The sequence below is a fragment of the Hirundo rustica genome, chromosome 10 (genome assembly GCF_015227805.2).
Source record: "Hirundo rustica isolate bHirRus1 chromosome 10, bHirRus1.pri.v3, whole genome shotgun sequence".
Classification (NCBI taxonomy): domain Eukaryota; kingdom Metazoa; phylum Chordata; class Aves; order Passeriformes; family Hirundinidae; genus Hirundo; species Hirundo rustica.
Window position 1 is genome coordinate 14,929,499 of NC_053459.1, and position 24,461 is coordinate 14,953,959.

Below are 24,461 nucleotides of genomic sequence, written 5' to 3' on the forward strand. Positions count from 1 at the left end.
ATCAGGGCTATCACAGGAGCGTGGGTGTGACCCAGCCACTGCATCTACTGGCGACACATCTGCAGCAGGGACCTGCACAGACAGTGCTGGAGTCCCACCTGGGCCAGGGTAGCTGCACTCACCAGGCCATCGCATGCCTGACGGCAGAGCGGGCTGAAAGGAATTTGCTCGGAAATGTTTCTGTTGCAAAAGCAATTTGTGTCACCAGAACCGAAGGAAATGCCGAAATTTGAGCAGCCTGAAAGCTTTTCACCAGCTAGAATCACAGCAGATATTACAAACCTGCTTTTGCAAAGGGGAAAAAAAATTGAACTAGTGGGAGTCAGATGGCAAGTTGCTCTGGTGAGAGGCGTCTCCTGTCACCAGCACAAAGGATTTTCTGCCTTGCTTGGCCAGACCTGGCCTTTGGCACACAGCTTTACACCCAGGGCTGCTGAGTACCCTGAAGGGAAAGAACGCCAAACCAAAACCAAACACATAACAAGAAAATCTGGAAATAGTCTTAACCAGTGGCTCAACCAGCTCACTGCCAGCCAAGGACATGATACCAGGCATCCAAGGTGGCCCCATTTGCCTGTCACCCACCACAGCCCCTCCCTGGCTCCCTGCCTGCACATCCCGGCCAAGGGCTGCAGCCTGATGGCTTTTTAATAATGACATTTTACAAAATCCCCGACATGGGGATGAGCAAGCTCAGCAGTGATGCTCCAGAGTCACCACGGGAGGTGATCCCAAGCTATTTCTCCTTCAATGGAGCAGCACAAATTGCAGAAGCAAGGCTGCCCCTTCCCAGAGCACCAAGAGCTCCCGAGGGCAGAGCTGGCAGCAGCCTCCCCTCAAGCTCAGAGGCTCGGGAAAAGTGTGGAGACTTTCACTCACAGTGAGTCATTCCTGGGAGTTTCCTTGGGAGTGCAAGATTTGCCTGTGCCAGCGCCAATGTTTGGGACATGGAGGCGAGATTTCCAGGCAGGGAATTTGTGATTTGCCATTGGCATTTAGATACCACGTCCTGGCATCCTTTTGGCTCAGCAGATTTAATGCTAACAATGAGAATTCAGAGGAAGAAGCTTTTTTTCCTCCCTCTCAAAAGAAAAAAAGTGCAATCTAGGCATGTGGAGAGAAGTGGAGCGGGTCTTGAAAATGTTCCTGAAGAAATCTTGAATCCCCTGCTTCCCTTTGCAGTTCTCCTGGGGTCCTGTCAGCACTTGGAAAAGCAGAAATGCTATGGATCCTGCACACTGCTCTGCTGGAATCCAGGGTGCCACTGATTGTACTCTGCCACCAATTTAGCAGGCAGAGCACGCTGCATTTCATACACTGAAAATAAACGAGCTCTCTGTCACCTCTACAGAATACACACACCTGGACAAGTCAAATAAGCACTGGGACTACTGCCTGGAGATCTGTGGAGTGGGCTGGAGAGGGGCAAGTAGAGCCACAGCTATAAAATCAAACAGCACAGATTACAAATGGATCCACGCTGGCCACCGAGCTACAAGAGCACTTCTGTGCTCAGGCACAAGGTTTCCAGCTAGGACAGTCTATTTTTCATGTGTGAATAGCCAGGGAATGAAAAGTTTCCAACCGTGCTTCAAAGAGAGCTGAGATCTTCCATGAAGCCAGACACAATGCTTCTATTTTGGACAGCTAGGTTATAGTGAAGGGAGAGCTCTGAGAAACACGCACATATTGTGCTGCCACGAAATAAACTGAGAGACTAATCTTTGCACAGGAAAGAAGAAATCTGCAATCAGCGTGGCTCAAAGACCTGAGAAGACTCAAGGAATCCGAAGTGAGATCCCCCCTTCACTGGAAAAGTTCCAATTAACTGTCATGGAACCCTTGGAGACATCTGACAAGAAGCATTTAATTTATACATTCTGCCTCCTGACCTTTTTAGTGGTTTTACGACGTCAGCAGCTCCACTGCCCTCCCTAGGAGGTTGTTCCACTGCCCCAGCGGACACAGCAGCACGCCCACACTGCAACAGATTGCACAGCAGCAGCCCCAAGCCAGCTCAGCACAGGTCTCCAAATCCAGAGAACACAGTGCAGATTTGAGCAGGTGTTCAGGTGGGCTAAATGCCTTTTTCAGGACAAGCCCAGGACTCTCCAACCCCAGAGCAGCTTTCCCAGGAGGTGTCTCCTTGCCAGCCCAGCCTGGTCCAACCAGTGCCCTGCAGCCCCAGTCCACACCTCCCCTGTCACACCAGGGGTTACACCCAGCCCTGCTCAGCACCACCTGCAATAGGCTCTCAGTGTCAAAAACACTCCAAGAGCCGATTTTCTTAAGTCCAAGCCCTTGCTGGCAGCTACATACCTGATCCTTCACTTCATCTCCTCCCCTCACAGCACTAAGAGCTTGAGGGGCAGATTCCCAGGATGGCTGCTCTATATTCAGACAGAATCCTTCCCTTTTTGTTCTTCCAGAGAGGGGCACAACAGGCCAAAATCCTCCAAGCACCACCACGCTCCAGAGCACGTCATCACTGTCTTTGACTTCCCAAGAATCTGCTCTCCTGTGGTGCCACAAACTCCTCAGGCAGCTGCAATGTCTCCAGCACCACTATTGGGTTTACCCATGCTGCTGCCAGTGGAGAAGCCCCAGCACAAGGAAATGATTTCCTCAAGTGACTCTGGGTATCCTGGGATGAGCAACATATTCTAGGCTAAAAGCAAGATGAGCTTTTCTTTTTCAAGTTTGGGCCACACAGCATTTCCACACCTGGTACTTACATTAATCGTGTTAATTTAATCCCATTTAACCTTATAAGTAAAAGCAAAAAAGAATAAGGCATCAAGTCCCTGTCCTGCAGCTCAGACAGGCTGCTCCAAGTGGGCTTTGCACACCAACCAATTTAAAGCAATATAAAAATAGAAAGCCCAGGAGCTACCAGCCTCCCTCAAGGCAGCACCTCACTTAAAAGCAGTCCTCTGGAGGTCCTTCCAGCCCTCCACATCCCCAACCCACCCACTTGGTCCTCTTGGTGACTATCAGAGCATCCCTGCCCCTTTCTGGCCAGCACAGTAGAGCTGCAATCTGCAAAGGGAACTAGGAAAACCTGTGGAGACACAGAAAAAAAGGAGGAAAAGAGAAACAAGAGTGAGGCAATCCTTCCCCCCTGTGATGTGTATTCCTTTTGCTCCCCACGGCTCTAACATTTCCCTCTGCAAATATTCAGTTGCATCATCACAGGGAACTTGCCCAGGCTTTGCCTGAGCTGGCCCCATCAATGCAGCTTGAAATTCAACCTTCAAAGAACAGCACCCTGAAATTTGAAGTCCAGGAGCCTCCTTTGAGAAAGTCTGCTCTGTGACCCACAGCACCTACACGGTGGGAAGTCTGAGACGGAGCTGCAGGCAGCAGCATGCCGTGACTGTCATCAATATTAATTATTTGGGGAGAATATGATTGATCTCACAAGGGCAATGAAATTCATTCCTCCAGCTGAATGACAAACAAAAGGCAATACAGGCTCTGCTGACATTTCCAAAGGCTACGAGGTGCAGAGACACGAGGAAATACTGCTATGCACTAAAACGCTTCTGCAAAGGGCCAAAAATCTGAAAAGCCTCTGAAATTTTCATTTCTGAGCGCCTCCAATGCCAGGAAGTAGATGGCTTCACACTCTCAAATCCGTGCTGACCCCAGCCCTGGGCTGGCTCACATCTTTGCACTGAGAGGAAGCAATCACTGAGTGTCCTTGGGAAGTCGGTGCCATGGTTTGACACTGGCACTATGCCAGGCACCCACAAAAGCCACTCACCCTCCCCTGCCACAGCTGGGCAGAGGAGGGAAAAAATTAATGAAAGGTTCATGAGTTTAGATAAGGACCAGGAAAAACACTCCAACGGCAGAAGAGGCTCGGCTTAGAGGTACAAAGGGAATTTATTACTAGCAGAGTCAGAAGAGGATAATGGGAAGCAAAAGCAAGCCCTTAAAACACCTTTTTTTTCCCCAACCTCTCCTTTCTTCCCATCAACAGCACAGAGAGACAGGGCTTGGGGGTCTTTGGGTCAGTTTATCACCAAGATCTTCTTCCGCTGCTGAGGGACAGGAGTCCTCCTCCTGTGAGACCCTGGGGTCCCTCCCAGGGGAGACAGTTCTCTGGGGACTTCTGCAGCATGGCTCCAAATCTCACCAGCAGCAGTCCTCCCAAAACTGCTGCAGCGTGGGTCACTGGAGCACACCGTGCAGTCCCCAAGCACAGGCTGCTCCAGCCTGGGAGCAGGCACCTCCCTCCACTGGGTACTCCACGGGATCACAGCCTCCTCCAGGCATCACCTGCCCCAGCATGGGCACCTCCCATGGGGCTGAGGGTGGATCTCTGCATCCCCCATGGATCCCCAGGGGCTCTGGGTGGATCTCTGCATCACTGTGGATCCCCAGGGTCTGTGGGTGGATCCCTGCATCCCCCTTGGATCCCCCCAGGGGCTGTGGGTGGATCCCTGCATCCCCCGTGGATCCCCAGGGGCTCTGGGTGGATCTCTGCATCCCCCATGGATCCCTAGGGGCTGTGAGTGGATCTCTGCATCCCCCATGGATCCCCAGAGGCTGTGGGTGGATCTCTGCATCCCCCGTGGATCCCCAGGGGCTGTGGGTGGATCTCTGCATCTCTGTGGATCCCCAGGGGCTGCAGGGGCACAGCTGCTTCAGCATGGTCTCACCACAGCCTGCAGAGGACTCCTGGCACCTGGAGCACCTCCTGCCCTCCTTCCCCACTGACCTTGGTGTTCCCATGTTGTTTCCCTCACACTTCCTCACCTCCTCTTCTCTAACTGGATGAAAAACTGTGCCTGCCCCACTTTGTCTTGTTCCTCCTCCCAAATACGTGATCACAGAGGTGCCACCAACTCTCCAGCTGGCCCAGCCTTGGCCAGCAGCCTGTCCCTCTTCAGAGCCACCACGGACTGGCTCTGCTGGGCGTGGTGGAAACATCCAGCAGCTTCCCACAGAAGCCACCTCTGTGGCTTCCCCATCACCACCAAAAAACCAGGCTGTGCAAAACCACCACAGTTAGGCTGGGTTTCCCTCCTGCTCTTTGACACTTCATGTCAGCCACTGCAGAGTCATTGCACCTGTCAGATAAGGGGGCTAAAAATGTTGTAAGGGGGAAACATTACCCTCCTGGGCTATTCAACATGGCTGAAATGCAAGGTACAGCTCCCCTGTGCAAGAGGAGAAAAGGAAGACACAACGAGCCTGGAGAAAAGCATTTCTATCTCTCCATGGCCTGGGGTCAGGGAGTCTGTGTGTGTGAAACCTCCCAAGGAGACAGAGTTCAACAGGCTCCCAAAAACATGAGAGAGGACCAGGAAGGTGAAGAAAGGTAAATGCACTGAGACTGCAGCTATTTTTCCAACAGAATGGATATGGGGGAAATCCCACGCCCGTCCACAGGGATGTTATTCCAGTGGAGTCTGAGTTCTGTCCTTCAGTCACCCAAGCTCAAATGCAACCAGCACAATTTGCTAAAGCAACACATTTTCAGATCCAGCAGCACATCTGTGTTCATCCAGAGAGGCTGGGTGCCCTCAAGACCTCCACAGCCTGGCAGCTGGGCAGCAACATCCTCCTCCCACCACCCAGATCCCTTCTGAAAAACAAGGGCTGGGAGGTATCTGTGCTTGAGGGAAGAGGGGCTATTTCTCAACAGAACAAATCCAATTATTTGTATTAGAGTGACTTTGCATGGCTCTTACTGACAAATTAAGTAATTTTTTTACACATCTCAGAGCTTTGGCTCAACAGATTGCTAATAAATTCATGTAGGTGGGACCCTGGATGTTACTATGGTGGGAGGGAGGTGAGGTTTTACTTTTTGCAACAGGACTAACCTGAGAAAAAATAACTAGGAATTTGGACTCCTTACACTGCCATTTACTAGGCTCCTTTAAATCTCTAATGTTGAAGACTTTAAAACAGTCTCTAGTTTAGGGCAGAAATATGAGTTTCTGGCTAATATACATGAAATCTGTATGCAGGCATCAATCACCAAATGCAGTGCAAGAAAAACTGTAGTGCCTCCCTGATAATCAGGCATTAGAGAACTTATAAATGGCTCTCCCCTGAACTGAGTGCATTAGCAGAGGCTTCTGAATTCTGTGCCTCTGTTTCCCCAGCCACATTTAGAACAGCCTCTCCCCATCTCACACCACAGCAGTGCATCTTAATATCTCTAAAGTGCTTAGAGATGCTCACATCAAAGATAACAAATGAGAGCAAAGTATGGATTAATTCCCTGAGCTCAACAGTCAGTGGAGCTGATGGGGCTAAAAGTAACACCCACCACAAAAAAAAAATGGGGTTCTCAGCCTATCTTAAATAGAAACTACTTAAGGAACAGTTCCCTTGGAACAAGTCATTTTGGGGGTAGTTAGCTGGGCACACGGAGCCCCAGCAGGCAGGAAACAGAGAAATGCAATACACTAGTATGAAAAATAGATGCTTTTCCAGGCAGTCTTCAACCTGCTCCTATAGAATTTGGTAGTGGGATTTGAACTCATTTCACTTAGAGCTGCTCACATTTTAGCAATCACCACATAAAGAACATGACCAAACATAATTTGAAAAGCTATTTCCATTTGTTTGTTTTTTATAAATTATTAAAAATCCAGTTTAAATAGTGCAAAGAAAACTTTAAATTGAGCAAGATAAGTTTTGTCATCCTTCCAAGCAGAAGGCAAACCCCAAAATGTTACTGCAAATCCAACAGATGGGAGTTATTTTTCACTCTTTAAGATTTCATTCCTTTGCACTGAGATTAACTGTAATTAGCTCTTTATTTACATCTAAAACAAAAAGTAAAATGATAAAGAAAGGCAGCTATAACCACAACTCACAGGCAGAAAAAGGCCAAGAAAAAAACCCAACAAAAATTCCCTCTGAGAAGAAAACACGTCCTTCTTGCCAAGCAGCATAATTGTTACAAATATACAGTTAAACAACTCCATAACATCCTGTCAGCACTAAGAATAAACATTTAAGTCACAGTGGTACAAGCTTTTACAACAAATTGATCAGATATCTAAGAGTCTTCCTCAGAATACTGGAAAAATTTCTCATCCCTCTAAATAAACAGCATCAGGCCTAAGAGAGGCAAGATACTCCACTACACTTTTATTTCAGAAACACGAGGGATTAAACAGAACTGTGAGGAAAACAAACAAACAAAGCAATCAAACCCAGCAGCTTTCCCATATAAAGAGGTATTAAAACTTAGTCTTTTTTTCTTCACTCTTTTTTTAAAGCCCTCTTCTAATTCTGATAACACCTCGGCTTAGTAAAGCTGAAGAGGCTTCTTAAGCACTTGTGTAAGTGAGTGACTCACGTTGAATCTTCTCATTCGGCTGCAGCACAGCAAAGCTGTCCAGGGAGCTGCAGGGAGAGCCCAGCTCCATCCTCTGACCTTGGCACTGCCAGGCTGCGCCACGGAGCTGCCACCTGCACCCAGAGAGCCTGAGCCACGGCCACAGCCAGCGCTGCAGGGGCTAAACGGCACGGCTTGCCTCAACACGCTGCCAGCAATGAAAAAGAGGGAGCCAGGGGGTTCGAAGGCAGCCTCAAACGCTCCTGAACCGACTGGAAACTCTGCCAGGGCAGCCGAGGGCTCTGCACACGGCGATGGGCGTGGGACGGCAGCGCTGGACCACGCTGCAGCTGGCAGCACCGTGATGGAGCTCCTTCCCCGGGCACCTGGAGGGAGCTGGGGGATCTCCATGGCCCTACTCCGAGTGGGATTTCCAAGCAAAAGGCTCTCTGGCACCTTCCTAGTGTTCCCAGGAGAAGGAGCCACCTCCCACTTCCCTGACTGAGCCCAGGATCCATGGAAATCTCTTATTCTCTGTTGCAAAGAGAGTGTTTAACAGTTCCCTTTCTGTTAACACATGTGAATGTAAAAAAAGGCTCCGTGAGAATCAATGTAACTTTTTCATCTAAATATCAAGTCGACACATAACAAGACAGAGTAGAGGGAGGGAGATCCAAACACCAGGGACCTTGAATCCACTCACTGCAAAAGTTAAGGACTGAAATAATTCTCATGTATTCATTTGAGAAAGTGAAACTCTCACGCTCTCACACTCTCTCCTCTTTCCCCAACGCTCTCAGATACTTCTATCTTTAGCCAATTATCCTTACTGTAATTTTCTTTAAATTGTAATTGGATAATCATCCAGACTCAGGGGAAACCTGTGTCAGAGGAATTCCTAGGGATATATTCCCATTAGATGAAACTGAGAGTTGTTAAATTAAAGGACTGACTAAAGACTAATGATCCTTGACTTGTAGTGAAGATACTGTTTTACAAGCAACTATTTTTAGAGAACCCTATAACAAAATACATATGCTTGTACACTAATTTTCTGCATTTTTTTCTGTATTTAATTTCCTGCAAGATCAGACTCTGAATTTATGAATATCATGTGCTGTGCATGTGTCTTATTGGGACCTCTGAGGCTGAACACAGTAAACACAGTGGCCAAGATCAAAATTCCCTAAAGTTTAGGCACCATTTGGAGTCATTTCCCCAAACCAGTTCCCTCCCTGGACTCTCTCTGAGCTCATCTGGCTCAGCCATGTGCAAAAGCCCCACACAGAGCTGAGAAACGTCAGAGTAGCCCTCTGTCTGGAAAAAAGCACTGGCGTGGGGAGGAGAAATCCTAAAATACCTCCCAAAAGAAGAAGCTGCTTTGTCCCAGTTCAGCAGTGAATCTCAGCTGCACGTTTTGATGATGGTGGAGCAGAACAAGGCAGCTGCAAAGCGTGGATGGCAGAGCCCCACCTGCACACGGTGTGGAGAAGGGTGAGCTCAAGCCTGGCACACCTGACAGCCAGCTCTGCCTCCTCCTGCCTTCGCATCTGTCCCGCTCTGCCCGGCCGGAGATGCTGCAGCTCCCCCCGCCAGGCACAGGGCTGCCACCGGCCAGGCTGCACAGAGGAGACAGGCTCTGCTCATGGGGGCACTGAAATCCATCAGCTGTGTCGAGGGAAGGACAGGGGAGGAAGGAGGAGAGCAGAGCTGCACTGTAGAACGTGTTTGAGTTCCTAGATAACGTGGCGCTGTTCACAGATTTCAGCTCATACAGGCTTTTCCCTATTTCTATTTTTATTCCCAAAGCAGCCCCCATTACTGTATGATAAAAAAAAAAAAAAAAAAAAAAGACATTAATGCATTCACATGCTGATATAACCTTCCTAACTGTCCACCTGGCTAATGCAAGCTGTGCTCTGAGAGCCAGGCTGGGGCACCTCCTCTCCCACACCACCAGTCACAAGGGCTTTGTGGCAAGTTTTTGCAAGTCAGAGTCTTGCTGAAATGGGAGGACACTTGACAAGAGAGGGGACCCAGGACAGATGGGGAAAGAAAGATGAACCAAGAGCCTGCCAAAATAACCAACGGAGAAACGCAAACATAAGTGAAAAGAAGGAATAAAATCTCAAATATTGGCCTCTTATTCTGAATGAGTATAATTCTTCTTCCCTGAAGCTGGCATCTGGTTCATGCTGGTCTTGAAGGAATAAAGCTGGGACAAAATCTTTCTGCCTCAATCTTCCTGAATGCTTATTTTAGACCTTAAAATTACAGTTCTGAGGCCAGCAGAGAGGCATTTCCCACACCTCCAAGTATCCAGGCACCATCCAGCCTGCTGTCACACCACTCTCCCTACCCTCTTAAGTCTCTGTTATCTGTGTGTGCTTTGGGGTAGCACCACCTGACCCTGGGGACGAGGCTGCTGGAGCCCAGAAGAGGGCAGAGCTCATCCCCACTGCATGTGCTCAGGCTCAAATGCAGAACACCTGCACAGACCTACAGAGTCTGGAAGGGGAGAGCCCAGAAGTGTCCATACACGAGCTTTTCTTCCACACCCTGGGGGGATCAGAGGACCTTCTGGGCTCTGGGGAGGCATGGACAGACATCAGCAAGCATCATATCATATGCAGACACTTGGAACTGAAGCTACAACCAATGACATGGGAAGCAATCCCAGGGCTGTGTGGCTGCAGCCCTGCACAGAGGCATGGAGTTAGAAACACAGCCTCTCTCCCCACAGCCCCTTCCTTCAGCTCCCTGTGGCAGCTCCCACCTCCCCAGCTTCACATTTCCCAGCCACTGCAGTGCCCTGCCACCACCTCAAGTCTCCACAAGCTTCCTCTCCACGTCCCTCATTACCCTACATCCTTAACTGCTCCTCCAGACAAGACGCTCCCACCAATAGCACCATGCCTACTTCCAGGGAAGAAGAATATCTGGGTATAAGAGTTTAATCCTCTCTGCTTGCCCACTCCTGCTCACCACAGGCAGGCAATGGAGACAGAAGGCAGGACCCTTTCCAGCACCAAGCCTGCCCACCCAAGAGCTGTGGGCTGGAGTGATGCTCTCCATGAAAAAAAGGGATGCCTTTCCTGAAAGGAATACAAGACAGCAAGTAAATCTTCCAGAGCTGCCAAAAGCAACCTGTTATAAATGACCCTCTAAGTTATGAGATATGGACTCTCCACAGCACAGTTAATAAATAACACCTCACAATCCTTCTAGGTATGAAAACGTATGTTGGGTGACAGTTCTGCTTGCCTGAGAGGGGCACAGTTAAAAATGGAATGTCAGGAAAATTATACTTTTTAATTGCAAAGGAGACAGGTGTGGGTTTTTTTAATATAAGGAGCTTGCTGCAATCACCCAAATCCAGAAGTGAAAAGCCTTTCCTAGGACAAAAAGCTGAATGCATGGAACAAAATCCATCATCTTATAAGAGGAAAAAAAAGACATGTAAAGCCAACCAGAATTTTATCCAAGCACTGTAACCAGCTATTCACAAAGCAGAGGTCAGGATGAAAAGAGAGAGTGTGCATGTGAGAGGGCATTTATAATCCAGTTTACTGTTACATCCTAAGGCCCCAAGATCAGGATTTGGCTGTGCCAAGCACTGTACAGGCACACTCCAAGAAACCAGCCCAGAGCGAGGAACAAGCACTGCCACTGTAACAGGGAAAGCGACATTGGCACAGAAAAGGGACACCTGAAGCAGCGAAGCCCTGATGGTTTCCTTTTCCCCCTTCTTTTTCAAGAAACCATCCAGTTTCCCTACAGATTACCCCTCCACAACCCCAAACTGCTTCATAAAAGGGGGCGGCTGTCCCCAACAAACACAGCAAAGGCCATCTTGCTGCCAGCATCTAACCGCTTCCAGTCTCTCCTCTTGGACATGCCTCTTCCACTTTATTTCCCCACTACGGCTTAAGCCCGACGCCTTCCTCTCCCCACTTCCATCTCAGAGACCGGTGTGACAGCGGGGAGCAGGTATCAGAGGCTCAGGAATCGGCAATTCGGATGAAAATCAAAGTTGCGTTTCTCAGCGCGTGCAGCGCTCCAGCCGGGAACACCGAGATCTCACGGGAGCGAATTCCAGCGCATCCCTCCGCACGCCGGGCACCGGGGGCACGGCCAGCCCGCCTGCAGGAGCGGCGGGGACAAATCCCGCAGCTCGGCTCGGTCCCCGCACACCGAGGCGCGGCCGAGGATGCCCCGAGGTGCGCGGCGGTGCCCGGGCGCGGCGGTGCCGGCTCCGCTCCCCCATCCCCGGCCCCGCACGCCCGCTCTCACCGTGCCCACCTGTCCTTCCTCGCCCGTGGCCGCCGGGCGCCGCTCCTCGGGCTCTCCCGAGCGGTTCCTTCTCCTTCTTCCCTGTCTCCCTCCGGTGCCAGCCGAGGAGCGGGGGCCGCTGCCGGCTGCGCGCCGCCGCCGCCCGGCTCCCCCCGCGCCGGGGCTGGAATCCGCCTCCTCCGACACAAACTTTCCCTTCGCGTGCGGGGAAGTTCACGGCCGGGGAGGGGCGGGACAGGCTCCCCGTCCCTTGTCCCTGCCTCCTCCCACGCCTACAGGAACACGGGCGTCCCCCGCGCACCCCCACGCAGCGCGGCTCACCTGAGGACGCGGGGAGCGCACAGCTGCGCCCGGCTCGCCGCGCTCTCCTCTTCCTCCTCCTCCTCCTCCTCTTCCTCCTCCTCTCCTGCCTCCTCGCCGTCGTCCCCGATGCTCGCCCCCGGGCTCCGCTCCGCTCCGCTCCGCCCCGCCCGCCCCTTTCCCCTTTCCCCGCGCTCCGCAGGCTCGGGGCGGTCCCGGTCCGGTCCGGTCCGGTCCCTGCGGGGCGGCGGGGCCGGGGCGGGCACGGCTCCGTCCCTCCGCAGCTGACGGGTCGGGCCGGAGGAGGCGGGGTGCGAGGCGGGGTGCGCGGGGCCACGGCTCCCTCTCCTGGCCGGAGCCGTCCTGCCTGCGGGAGCTGCCGGCGGCCGAGACGCGCCCGGAGCCCTTGGAAGCTTTCTGGACACCTTTTGGGTGGAGCGGACTGGCACGCACAGCCCTGCCGCAGCCCCTGAGCGCTCTGCGGGCCACCAGCCCCTGGGAAAGTAAAGTTTCCAGTTCCCCTCTCCGGTGTGCTGGGATTCCTTCCCAGTAATTCCCTCCCAGGACATTCTGATGCCACCTCGTCCCAGAGGAGTGGCACCGTTTTTGCTCTATCGCTGGCACAGCCTTGATGAGGTTGAAATTGTTGATGGATGAGGAGTGGGCACCTGACTGCAAGAGCAGTGTCAGGGAGTCTGAGGAGTGGAATAAGAAATCTGTGGAGATTTGGGCCAGCACTTGCTCCGGGAGAATGTGACCAGCGATTTTAAGTGCAGCCCTTAGTGCGGGAGTGCCCTTGCCCAGGAAAGCTCATTGTCCTCTCAGGTTGGCCTGGAGTCTCTTCCATCCTGGCAGTGAGTAACCTGCCCTTATTGGTACTTTTATCACCTCTTGGCAGGCTGACAGCAGAGTGAAATGGCTGGACACAAAGCCTGTAGTGCTAAGGAAACTCCTGTCTGCTCAAAGTGCTGCAGCGCTTCTTAGCACCGTTGGCTACAACACCTGGACTGAGTTCAACACCTCAGTTGTTATCCTCAGAAGGTGATTCCAGGATAGCTAGGAGACCAAATTTCACCCCATCCCATGAAGCTCCTCTGCAACAAACCAGTCCTGGGGAGCAGGGTCTGGCCAAGGCATCCTCGACATTGATGGCCCCCATGTCCTGATCCCTCTGCGAGGCTGCATGAGGCACTGCTGCACACGTGGCTGCTGTGAAAGGGGGTCCCTGCCCTCAGCAGCCCCACCAGCTCTCCAGGGTGGGCACACCTAAAGCTCCCCCAGCCCTGAGGAAAAGGAGCTGCAGCCTGGCTGTGGCACAGGATAGGGAAGGAGCTGTGGTGGGAAGCCAGTGCTATTCCTGCAGCTCCAGCAGGAAAACTTTTCCTCCTGTACCTCTCTCTCCTTCCCTTCCCAGGGTTCTGGCACAGCAAAATTAGGCATAAAGTTTCTTATCTCAGCAGCTTTTGTGTCCTGGTGGTGAATGCCCTTGAAAATCTGCCTACTTGGCTTGTGCTTAGAATCAGCTCTACTCAAGCCATCTCTAACCCAATTCCATCCAAATATTAAAGCAACTTGTTAAGGCAGAGCTTTGTGAAGACTAATTCACCCCACTCTAAGGACTGATTAGGGTGTCTTTTGTTCCATACGACCTGCACTGCTCCAGGACCCAATCTTGTCTGGAGCTTCTTTAGGTGTCTGTATAACTTGACTGCAATACTGAATATAGACAAAACTGGAATAGCAAGGCACATTTTATGAGCTGTGTTTTCCAACACACTTACCGAGAAATATATGCTTAAAATGGTCTGTTGAAATATGGCAGTCCACTTTTCTCATAGAAGATGAAATAACAAAAGGGTTGCGTATTTTAGTCATGACACTTAATGCAGCTGTGGGAGTAGCTCAGCAGTCTGGTGGTTGGTACAAGAATTGAATAATAATAATAATAATAATAATAATGATTCCTTGTTCTACATCATATCTGCCATCCATAGATACTGATCTGGGACAGGACATGTCGTTATTCTTGTTTGGGAGGATCCAGGCACTGTTGCAATACTGGTAATGCAGGTTAACTGTCACCGACACACACACCCTGGGAAATTCATATGGTTCCAAACTCCAAGCCTGCCACTGCAAATTAGGGTCTTTAGGCCCGGATCATTAATTTTCTCTGATCTTGATCAAAAGCCAGAATTCAACTTTAGACTTCGTTGAAAGGCTCATAAAATAAGATTCAAGACCATATTTCCAGAGACTGGTTAAAAGCTATAGCTGACAGCAAAGCCCCAAGCCACACCTTCTCATTGTGTTTTCACAGGAAAGGTTTCAAACCCATTTGTTTCTGTATTAAAAGAATCAAAAGTTTCCTACTGTAAAATAAGGGTAATATTTCTCACTTGGACTCAGTGTTGTCATAATGATATTTTTGTTCTGCTATTTTTTCTCCCATCCTCTCTCCACACTTGCACATGCTATTTCTGTGCAGGGTAAAATGCAACACAGTTACACCCTAGAGTGAATTATACTACGTTTTGAAGAGAATTCAGTAAATAGAAAACATTTTTAAGCTCGAAAAGGCAGCATTGTTCCACAATTTTTGGACAGGGAGCAACGAGTAGCATTACTAAGTGAAACCACGGGGGGGACTTAAATAGCAGAGGAATGTGTTGGTGTTGAGCCAGGACATTGGAGTTCTGGCATTGCAACTGCTGTGAAAATGTTCCACAGACCTCCAGTAACAAGTGGCCAAAGGCTTTGTTTTGCTGCTGTTCTAGTCCCGTTAGGCAATTTCAAGTTACAAGCACAGGAGGATCCTGGATCACAGAGCCCAGTTCTCTGCCATGCCAGCAATAATGTTGTTTATGGTCCTTCCTGTGAAAGGACCATGCTATAACTTTAAACAATGTTGTGTTTTTGCCTGTTACCCCTCTGTGAGATTCTCCCAGGCTGTCCATGTCCCTGGTGGTCAGGAACCTTTCCCCAGGTGTTCTGGCACCAGCACTGGCTCTCATTTCAGCAGATGTTTTGCTTACTTCTCCTTACTCAGGTATTTTTTATGGAGATGGTTCTTGTCTCCCTTTCTCGCTGAGCTACACAGGACTGGCTTTTCAATCTTCTTTCCTAAATGACTCTCAGTTCACCTCCGACCTCTTCCCTCCATCTGCTGTAGTTCCAATTATTCTCAAAGTTCATACGGATTACCAAAAGTGGTTAGAGTATTAAATGGAAGGAGGTGTCACTGATGCTTCATACACTGACATTAAAGTCCCCATTTCTCACTGAAATATCTCACCTGGTAATCCCAAGATTGCACTTATCTTTCTGCAAATAAGGTGTAGTGGTGACTTCATATTTCTCCTCCATTTTTTTGCTTGCAATACTCTGTTCCCAGCCTCGATCAGAAACTTGTTACTATTCCCTTGTCAGTTCCCAATTCCCTTGTTTTTGACCAAACTCTCAGCCTGCACAGAGTTTTCTGATTTGTTTGTTCTTAGGCAGCGTTTCTGATACTGGGAGATCAAGATAGTTTCATAACCTCTAAAAGACATGTTCTTGCTTGTTACTCACACCCACCTAACCCATTTTTCTTCCTTCCTAGTTCAAGAAATAAGCCCTAGACTACATATAATTATAGTGTGTGTAGTTATAAATGAATGTGCCTTCTGTGTTTGACACCTGCCTTTTAACTGGCATTGAGAGGAGCACACCTGATAACCTAAGACACAGGACACAGGGAAAACAGGAGAATGACAGATATTTCTGACACAGCAGCACATGGACCTCCCATCTGCCTCTGCCAAGGGAGCTAATGTTACCCACACATGGAGCTGAACATTTTCTGCTGAGACCATCTTGCAGTGAGGAACCTGTGCCTGGCTGAGCAGGCAGGCATGGCTTTCAGACAGGTATGGACTGCTTGGTCACCAAAATGCACGAGGAGTCCCAGTTTTATGTGTCAGGTGAGCCTGGCTGACAGAGATTGTGTATTCTTTGCTGTATTGACTATGTCCAAACCAGATCTTGGACCTCACTGCCCGGTGAGGCATTCTGTGTGAGCCTCTGTAAGAGCCCTGCACAATGAGGAGGGATTGGAAACACAGCTTCATTATGAGTTTGTCTGTGTTTATTCCTGGATGTAGCAAATAGCTTTTGTCCATGTTAATGTGCTAAATATCATTAGTGTCTCTTCCCCTGTGTTACCACGGTGGTAGGACTGCTAATGCAAATGGTTCTTAAATGGAAACTTGACCTTACATAACCTGCATCCAAGTCCATTTAAATCTCTGTCACACATGTTTTGATACAGCCTAAGGCCGGAGGTATTTCCAGTCCTATGAGTCCGTGTTTCATACAAACTAAAGCGATTTCAAAGCAGTTGTGGAGAGGAATGTCTTCTCATCCTGCTGAGGACTTTGGCTTTTGGCAGGTGTCTTACCCACAAGTACAAGCATGTTGGACACCCTTGGTGTTTAGGATGCCTGGACATCCTTTTGCACATCCTTTGTTCTTGTATTCAAACACACTAAATTTGTATAAATTGCCTGACTGTGGAGGTTGCAGGAGCACTTAAACTGGGTTGGCATTTCTGCTGGGCAAGACCAGCATCTGTCTCAGTCAGTCTTTGAAGAAAGCCTCTAGCCTGGCCATTAATTAGGCTGCAGTTTACCTCCCTTGCTCAGTGATGCCAGTGAGAAGTGGCAAGCTGTCAGCAGATTAATAAAGCTAGATAGGCTGAATACAGCCTTGGCATCAAGGCAATTCTGTACTGATGGGTATTTTCTACAGGGAATGGTCTCTGGAGATGGTTTCAAACTCCTGGTTTCTCTGGCTGATGGTTTGCTGACACCATTGCAGAAGGGAAAAGGCACTGAATTAGCACACTGTCTTTCCTGGGTAAATGGAGCCTATTAAAAGATCTTATAAAAGCAAGAAAAGGCTTAATATAGTGTATTTTTATCCTACCTACTTCTAAGAGTTCCTCCTGTCTTGACATAGGTTTATACAGGTGTTTCAATGCTTTAATAATTTTTCAACAGTCTTTTTTTTTTTTTCTGAACAAAACCCAGCTTCTCTGGATAACTCTCTCATAACAAACTGCAATGGTTATGGAAAAAAAAGAGAGCATCAAGTGTGGTTAATGAAAAAAGTTCCATTAGCATATTCCAAAATCTTATTATTATAGTCAATAACAATAGTCAATTATATATATATATTATAGTCAATTTTCCCATAAAAATGCAAGATCATTCTGCAGAATGACTTTAAAATTCTTTGATTTCACTTCAGCAGTGATGAAGCAACATTAACCTTTAGTCTCTGCATTTATCTGTGCATATGTTAAGGATTCCTTAAGGAAAACAATTCTTTTGTGCAGCTCATAAAAAGGTTCTCACGCAACAGAACATTTTAGGAGCAAACTCAAGAAACTGCAGAAAACCTTACACAATCTCTGGAAAGGGCAGCTGCAGATTAGCAAGGCCTTGATGCAGGGAGATGCTGTTACTTGCCAAAATCGGGAATTCCTCTGTAACAGGCTGGTGTGTTTAACCAAAGGGCAGGACCCTGTGCTCCTGTTAATCAGCACTGCTAATGGAGATGTAGCAGCTCACACTGGTGAAGGTTTTTGGCAGTGCTGATTGCTCTGGTTAAGCAGAATACCCATCTGCACAGAGAGTGATTTCTGGCATCCTTGCAGCTCTTTTCCCAGGTCAGTGTATTTCCAGGAGTTTCAAACTTCCTTTCTCTTAATAGCTGCTATCCATCCTTATAAAAATGAGGATAACAGGTGAAGCAGAATGGCCACTTTTGCTCTACCTCTATTGACCTCACCGGATTTACATTAGAGAGGATTTTGGAGTAATTTGCATTTGCACAATTACTAGGAATGTGCTGTATTTCCTCCCACCCTGACTGCTATTGATTCCCAGGTGCCAGAGCAGCGCAATGCGGCCCTGTGCCACTGCAAAGGTGCAAAAAATATTGTTAGCCTCCCAGGACAAAACAAGCCTGGACAAAGGTTTTTGAAGGAATGAGTGAGCCACAGGAATATTTCATTCGTTTTGTGGATGGTGTTCAGAGAACAGCTGTAAAGGCAAGCAGAGGAAGTGTTCAATTTATATGGAGAATGAGGAAAGGCTGCTGGCTGCATGTGTGGGTAAAACCTCCAGCTCTCAGGAATGTGGGCATCTTGAGGAAAACACTTCGGTTAGGGCAGTTAACTACTGCTATGCAACCTGACAGAAAAAGACTGAATTAAGTCAATGGAAATGGGATGGATATGCAGGCAGCCGTACTCCACTAAACATGCTTATGGAAACTTCTTTTTTTTGGAAGCAGATCTCCCACCTGCCTCTTCCTTATGAAATGAGAGATCTTAAAGATCACTGAAGAGGAGGGAATCAAGAGCAACGCATTTGTTAGCAAGTCATAAATTTGCAGGGAGAAAGCGCGGGGAGCAGAAAAAAATGAACTCGAATTTCACAAGGGCGAGAGGCGCCCTCAAACCCCGGCAGTTGCTCGGCTCATGGCACAGAGCCATCAGCTGGGAGATGCAAAGTCGCAGAGCAGCATCTGACAATGAAGTTCACAAGCCGTTAACCAGCAATGCAAAGATCTCCTCGACAGGCTGCAAGCGAAACGACCTCCCAGGTTTAACACTCAGTCTTCATAATATGCAGGAGACATTTCTGAAGAGAGTAATTGGCCAAAAGGAAATTAACTGTAAAACCCCATGATGGAAGTCAATGCTCCTGAGAACTTTTAATTTTTTTTTACTTAACATTCTCTGTATTACGATTTCTCTGTGTGCAGCATGGATGAAAGATCCTGAGTGAACTGGGGTCCTCTGCCCGTCCCGAGAAGGCTGAACTTAGAGGACATTTCAAATCAAGATTGTTCATCCTGATAAACATAAAATCTTCATCTGATCTGAAACAAAAGGTGTCCTTTCATGTTTGAGCCACTCAACTTTTTTTTAAACCACTTAAAATACTTCAGATTTGCATTTTTTTCTTTAAGATTTTGAGTTCTATTTCAAGCACATTAAAATTCTCCCCTCCACTCCTTTTTAGTCAAAACTCTTCACTGAATTCTTCTTCAGTTTATAAATAGTTTTGGTCCTTCTAAACCATCATTTTTATGACTTTCATATTTCTGGAAAAAAAGGCGCTGCTATTATTAGTCATCTACAGTCCTCAAGACATTACCCAAAGTATTGTCAAACAACTTCTGCTCCACTATTACTGGGAGGACACCCTATTATACGGATGGGGATTTTTCTCTGGCCAGTCACTTCAGACAGGTTTCTCAACCCACACTTGTGAAATCATCTAGCAAACTGAAGTTGAAAGATACCCTTGGAGGAAATTCCCAGTTTGTTCTCACATGGCTGTGTGCTCCCAGCAGCCTTTTGACTGAGCCCCAGCCACCGTGTTCAGGTTCACCAAGAATTACACCTGTCCACAGGGTGGGGAATACGTGTGAGATCCCACCCGAATGGACAAGCGCATGGGATTGGGCTGAACTGAGTCAGGAACACATCATGTACCTGGTGCTACACTGTAACACAGGGAATTTAGTGTTTTGGATATTAACACAGGTTCGTGGGGAGGGAGCTCTTTATAAATGAGCTGTGAGTCCCCATCCCTTTCCAGATATATCTGTGGGTAACGTCTGGTTGGTTCTTGCCTTCAGCGCCACTTTTCTATTCTTACCACACCTGAGATATAATTACAACCTGTGTTGCCTGTATTTAAGTCAGGTATTAATTTAAAGTACAATTTTTAGCACATCCAATGAAATGGAAGTTCTCCTTTTCAAAGGGTGATAGGAGAAAAGGTAATAAAAAGCAAATGTAACCTAACAAACTAGGTAAATAACTTCAAATCTGGACTTCCTTGTGAGGAAATATCTGGGGGTACAACTCTGGTGAAAAGATATTTCCTTAAGCTTTTTATCTGGAGAAATCACCTAACCTATCCTTTTCAGGCATGGAATTTTTCTGCTCACACATGCTGTCAGTTGTTCTGTGGGGTTATTTCTCATGCAAACCAAAATAGTTCCTGATTTAAACTGTTCCTCAACCTGACTGTTCACATGATAAATGACATAATGGAGTCACATTCGTTAGCACCAGAAGCAAACTCCAAAATAGAAGCAGACAATTACTAAACAAACATTCTGTAATTATCTTTTCTTTCCTGACCAGCTGAACGATGAAGAAAGCAGCACTGTGTAGAGCTCATGATTAGAGCTGGTCATTTAGACAAGAAAAAATATCGGACTCTGGTGTATTTCATCAATCAGAACATGGAGGGAGCTGGTTTCAGCCGATGGGACCAATATTGTGGTGGATGTTGATAATTTTCCCAATGTTGCCTCCCACTGACTTCCCTTTTTATATTTTTAATCTGTCTCCTAAATCACTTCATGCAGCTGTCTCTGGCTTATTTTCTTCTGTCTCGCATTAATAATTAATTCCATTGCTTTTGCTATGCCCTTGACCTTCAGCCACTTCCAACACCTTGATATAAATCTTTGGACAGATTGCATTATATATTCCATAATACATGTTTGAATACTACATGGAGGTGTTCACATGCAGGCCTGTCCTCATAAGAACTGCTGGAGTCTTTTACAGACCTTTTTAACTACTTCTTTAGTGCTCATTAGTCCATTATCTGGCAACATAACAGTCTTATTCTGAGGCACACCACTATTTCAATTACAGAATGATCATAATTAGACTCTCTGCTCATTAGGACTTCATTGCTTCATCTACACATGGGAACCTGCATAAATCTTAATTAAAAGAAGAAGAATTGCTTGTTGTTTAAACAGGAGTTTAACCTTAAATAGGAATCCGCAAATTAAGGAAAAGTTTAAGTGCTCTTGTTCATAAGGGGAGATAACACTTACTGATGACTTGCCCAAACAAAATAAGTGTTCCAGATGTTCAAGGCAAAACAGCTGTGGGATTATTTGCTGGGGATTCAAGGAAGGCTCAGGGCAGCTCCTGCCTGATGCACTGTTGAGTCCCCTCCAGATGTGCCCTGCCTGGCAGCAGAGGGGCAGAGAGTTTGGAGTCTTTTAGATTAGATGTTAGGAAGAAATTCTTTACCGTGAGGGTGGCCAGAAGTTGGCACAGGTTGCCCAGAGAAGTTTTGGATGCCCCATACCTGGAGGTGTTCAAGGCCAGGTTGGATGGGGCTCTGAGCAACCTGGTCTTGTGAAGGGTGTCCTTGCCCCTGGCAGAGGTGTTGGAACTGGATGATCTTTAAGGTCTCTTCCAACCCAAACCATTGTATGATGCTTCATATGCCGTTCTGGCAAACATTTAATTTGTTGAATGAAGAACCAGTTTCTTTCGATGTGAAGCAAAAATTGTCACTGGGGAAAATCTTGAAGGAGAGAGTCTGAAGAGTAATAATTATTTGTTCAAAATATTCAGCATGTATTTACAAAGAATGAGGCACGACTGCAATGCAGGCTGATGTTTTGCCATTGCCAAAAGTATTTATGACAGATATTATCATTAGTTAACACCTGATGAGCCCTAACATGGTAGGGTTTGGCACCGTGAAGTCTTGTGGCTCTGTGGAACTGGGTTTCTGAAAATCCATGGCACGAGTCCTCACTGGAGTTTGTTCTGTACCGTGAAAAACCAAGCTGAGGGGATCCCTAGAGACTTGCCTAAAGCCTGGACACGCAGTGGCAGAGGCTGTGAATCCCACTGGCCTCCTGCCTGCCTGCCTGCAGAAGAGGGGGCTGTTCAAGTCCCCAGGGAGCAGCTCTCCAGTTTTCCTCTCCTGCTGTAGCCAGGTGTGCTTGTACCTCTGGAAGAAGCTAAAAGAGTCTTTTGCATTTCAGTTACACATCAAAGGGCCTGTGCTTTTGTCGTTGCTGGTGGCATCTGTCATCTCCTGAAAGGAGCTCTCCAGGTGTGCAGTAGATAAAGTTTGGTGGTACTATGGATCAAATCAACTACTGCTGGTTTCCCTAACAAAATCAGGAACATTCCAGCCTTGCCTTCAACAAAGAAAGGAGGTTTAATTTGCAGAGCAATAATTCACAAAGCATCTGTTGTCCACTTTCTATTAAACTTAAGATTAGCCAAGAGAAATGTGGAAGATCACTCCTTTTCCCCTCCAAGTAGTGTCCAGGGCTTCAGCTGATAAAATGCTTCCAGGTAAAGACAGCTCTATCTTATGGGGTTTTTTAATAACAAGGAATGGATTAAAGATCCAAGCAGAGCTACTTCATCACCATGGCCTAATGACATTCAGTAAATACGAGTGCTTTGAGCCACTTAGATTCCAGAAGCAGGAAGAGCAATGATTGATTAAACCTTCAGTGTTCAAGATCAGAAATAAAGCCAGAGGGATGCTGCAAAAAGCCGTGAAAAAGCAGGAATTACTGATTGACAGTCCCAACAAGTGTTAAGGGAACATCTCATCCTCCCAATGTCCAGAGAAAACATGTATTTTTTTACTCTTTTTTTAATCAGTCGGTATCACCAAACTCATTCTGATGGTAGGCACTATTCTAATCTTCCTAATTTTTTTATACTCAACAGATTATGCAATATCAGATGGAATATTATTGCTCAAGGATTTGTGCCTTGTAGTTTAAAGATGCAACCTCAAGTGGAAGAGCTGGGACAGAAGTGGGGCTGGCTGTGCCCACCGTGGCTGGTGGTGAGAGCAGAGAGTGGCAGGGACAAGCAGAGCTGCTGGCTCGTGGCTCACCTGCCCACTTGTCAGACACACGAGTTTCCCTGGGAGAACTGGGAACCTTTTGGCTTTGGTAGTGAATCAGAAAAATGGAAAGATGGTTCTAAACACTCTTAAAATCTAATATGTGGAGTTCTACCTTTTTCTTCTGGTGAGTACTTGGCCCCGTTTCATGCTTGTGCAATGAACACTGCATTTTTCAGAAGTACCATACAAGGGTTGAATTGCTCAGGTCTTGAGAAGAGTGCTATAAAATCAAAGCTTATGAAATTACAAATATAAAAATGAATCAGCCTTTTTTTATTTCCTTACTTTTTGAAAATATCTCTTCTGCTGTTTGTTTAGACAAAATTATTGAGTATGGCTCACATTATTGTCTTGGTAAGAACAGAAAATCCTATCTCTCTGTGCAGTCTATCTCTGCATGCAAATGATTGTTTTTAGCTGCGATTTTCTAACTCCCAAGGGAATTAATGAGTAAAGAGGAGCTCTCCATAATGCATGCATGTATGGGTATATGTCTGGATATACAGTTTATATTTCTTATTTATTATTTATGTCACAGGAGCTTATTCAAAACATTGCTCTACCTTTTTTTTTTCTTTGAAAATATTCCTCTAGAAATATTACTGGGCTGTCTCTCTGCCTTGTCCCTCTCGGTGCCAGCTCAGATCCCTTTCTGTGATCCCACAGTGGGTCCTGTGCCAGGCCTGGGCTGGGAGCTGAAGGACCTGGCTCATTCTTAGGCTTCCAGCTGCTGGTTCACCTGACACCTCCTGTGTGACACCAGGTAAGTCCCTGCAGGGATGGCAGTGGGGACAGGGGCCCTGGAGAGGGGTGCAGTCCATGGCCCCATGGAGCAGAGCCTCCACCACCGCCCAGGGGGCTGGGACCTGGGACTGCAGCATCCTGCTGACAGTGTCAGCCTTCTGAGGCACAAAGACACAGCAGGCTTTTTTGATTAAAAATAGGTCAAGATTTAATTGAAATGAAGGAACATTTTTGGTAGTGCAGAAATGTGAACCAGCGTTGAACCTTCCTTTTTATTTTTTCCCCCATTTGATGCTCATTATTTGAAAGATGTGCAAAATTTCTGGATTTCTGCAGTCGGTGGTGATCGGGGAATGTAATAAAGCTCTTCCCTCACTTCCCTCTCCCCCAGAATAATTCCTGAAGATTTATTCATCATTTCACACATCACTAAGTAAATATTCCCCTTCCCATCACTGGCCTGATGGAGACTTAGTACGTTACTGTGTAAAGCAGAACGATCATGATCTGAAATGCAATACACAGGCAATCTCAGTATCCTTGAGGTATCTCTGCCAGGAGCAGGGAAAGCAGCTCAATTTCAAGAGTAGTGAGACTAATTTGCAAGTCTCTTCTGCTGAGCCTTTTGTGATTTTGCTGTTCTCTCCTACAGTTACAAGTCTTGACTAAGAAACAGTGTTATTGTCTATAATACAGAACATTTCCATGTCTCACTGAGCAGTGTGGCTGGAGAGGGTAGACCTCAGCTTGAGTTTTGTAATATTTTCCAATTAGATGACCAGACATTAGTGTTCATAATTCCTGTTTGGTGGAGGTTTGCAATCGTGGCTCCTTAGCAACTGAAGTAACGTTAAATTAAACTGATAAATGATGTTCTAAAAACAAAATAAGAACTTAATCAGAGTGACTAATTTGTGATTGCTTTTTAGAAAAGGTTTACAGGATGTGTTGTGCATTTTCTATCTGCCAAGTGCAGTTCTTCATCAGCTGGGTATACAAGTTTTACAAAACTGTTTTCTGAAGTGTAGAGTAGATCTACTCACCCCTCCCAGCTG

The 24,461-nt window shown here is 47.2% G+C and overlaps 1 protein-coding gene across 4 annotated transcripts in view; it reads right to left on the bottom strand.

Moving 5' to 3' along the window:
* Positions 1 to 12,044, bottom strand: part of IL1RAP (interleukin 1 receptor accessory protein) — a 48,760-nt gene extending 36,716 nt beyond the window's left edge. For 2 of the 4 annotated variants that reach the window (XM_040074554.1, XM_040074559.2), the window contains exon 1: positions 11,924 to 12,044. The gene's annotated coding sequence lies outside the window, so the exon portion shown is untranslated. Of the gene's footprint in view, positions 1 to 11,611; positions 11,704 to 11,923 lie in introns of those variants that run through there. The other 2 variants (XM_040074557.2, XM_040074555.1) reach the window with 2 other exon arrangements.
* Between the last annotated feature and the right edge of the window lie 12,417 nt (positions 12,045 to 24,461).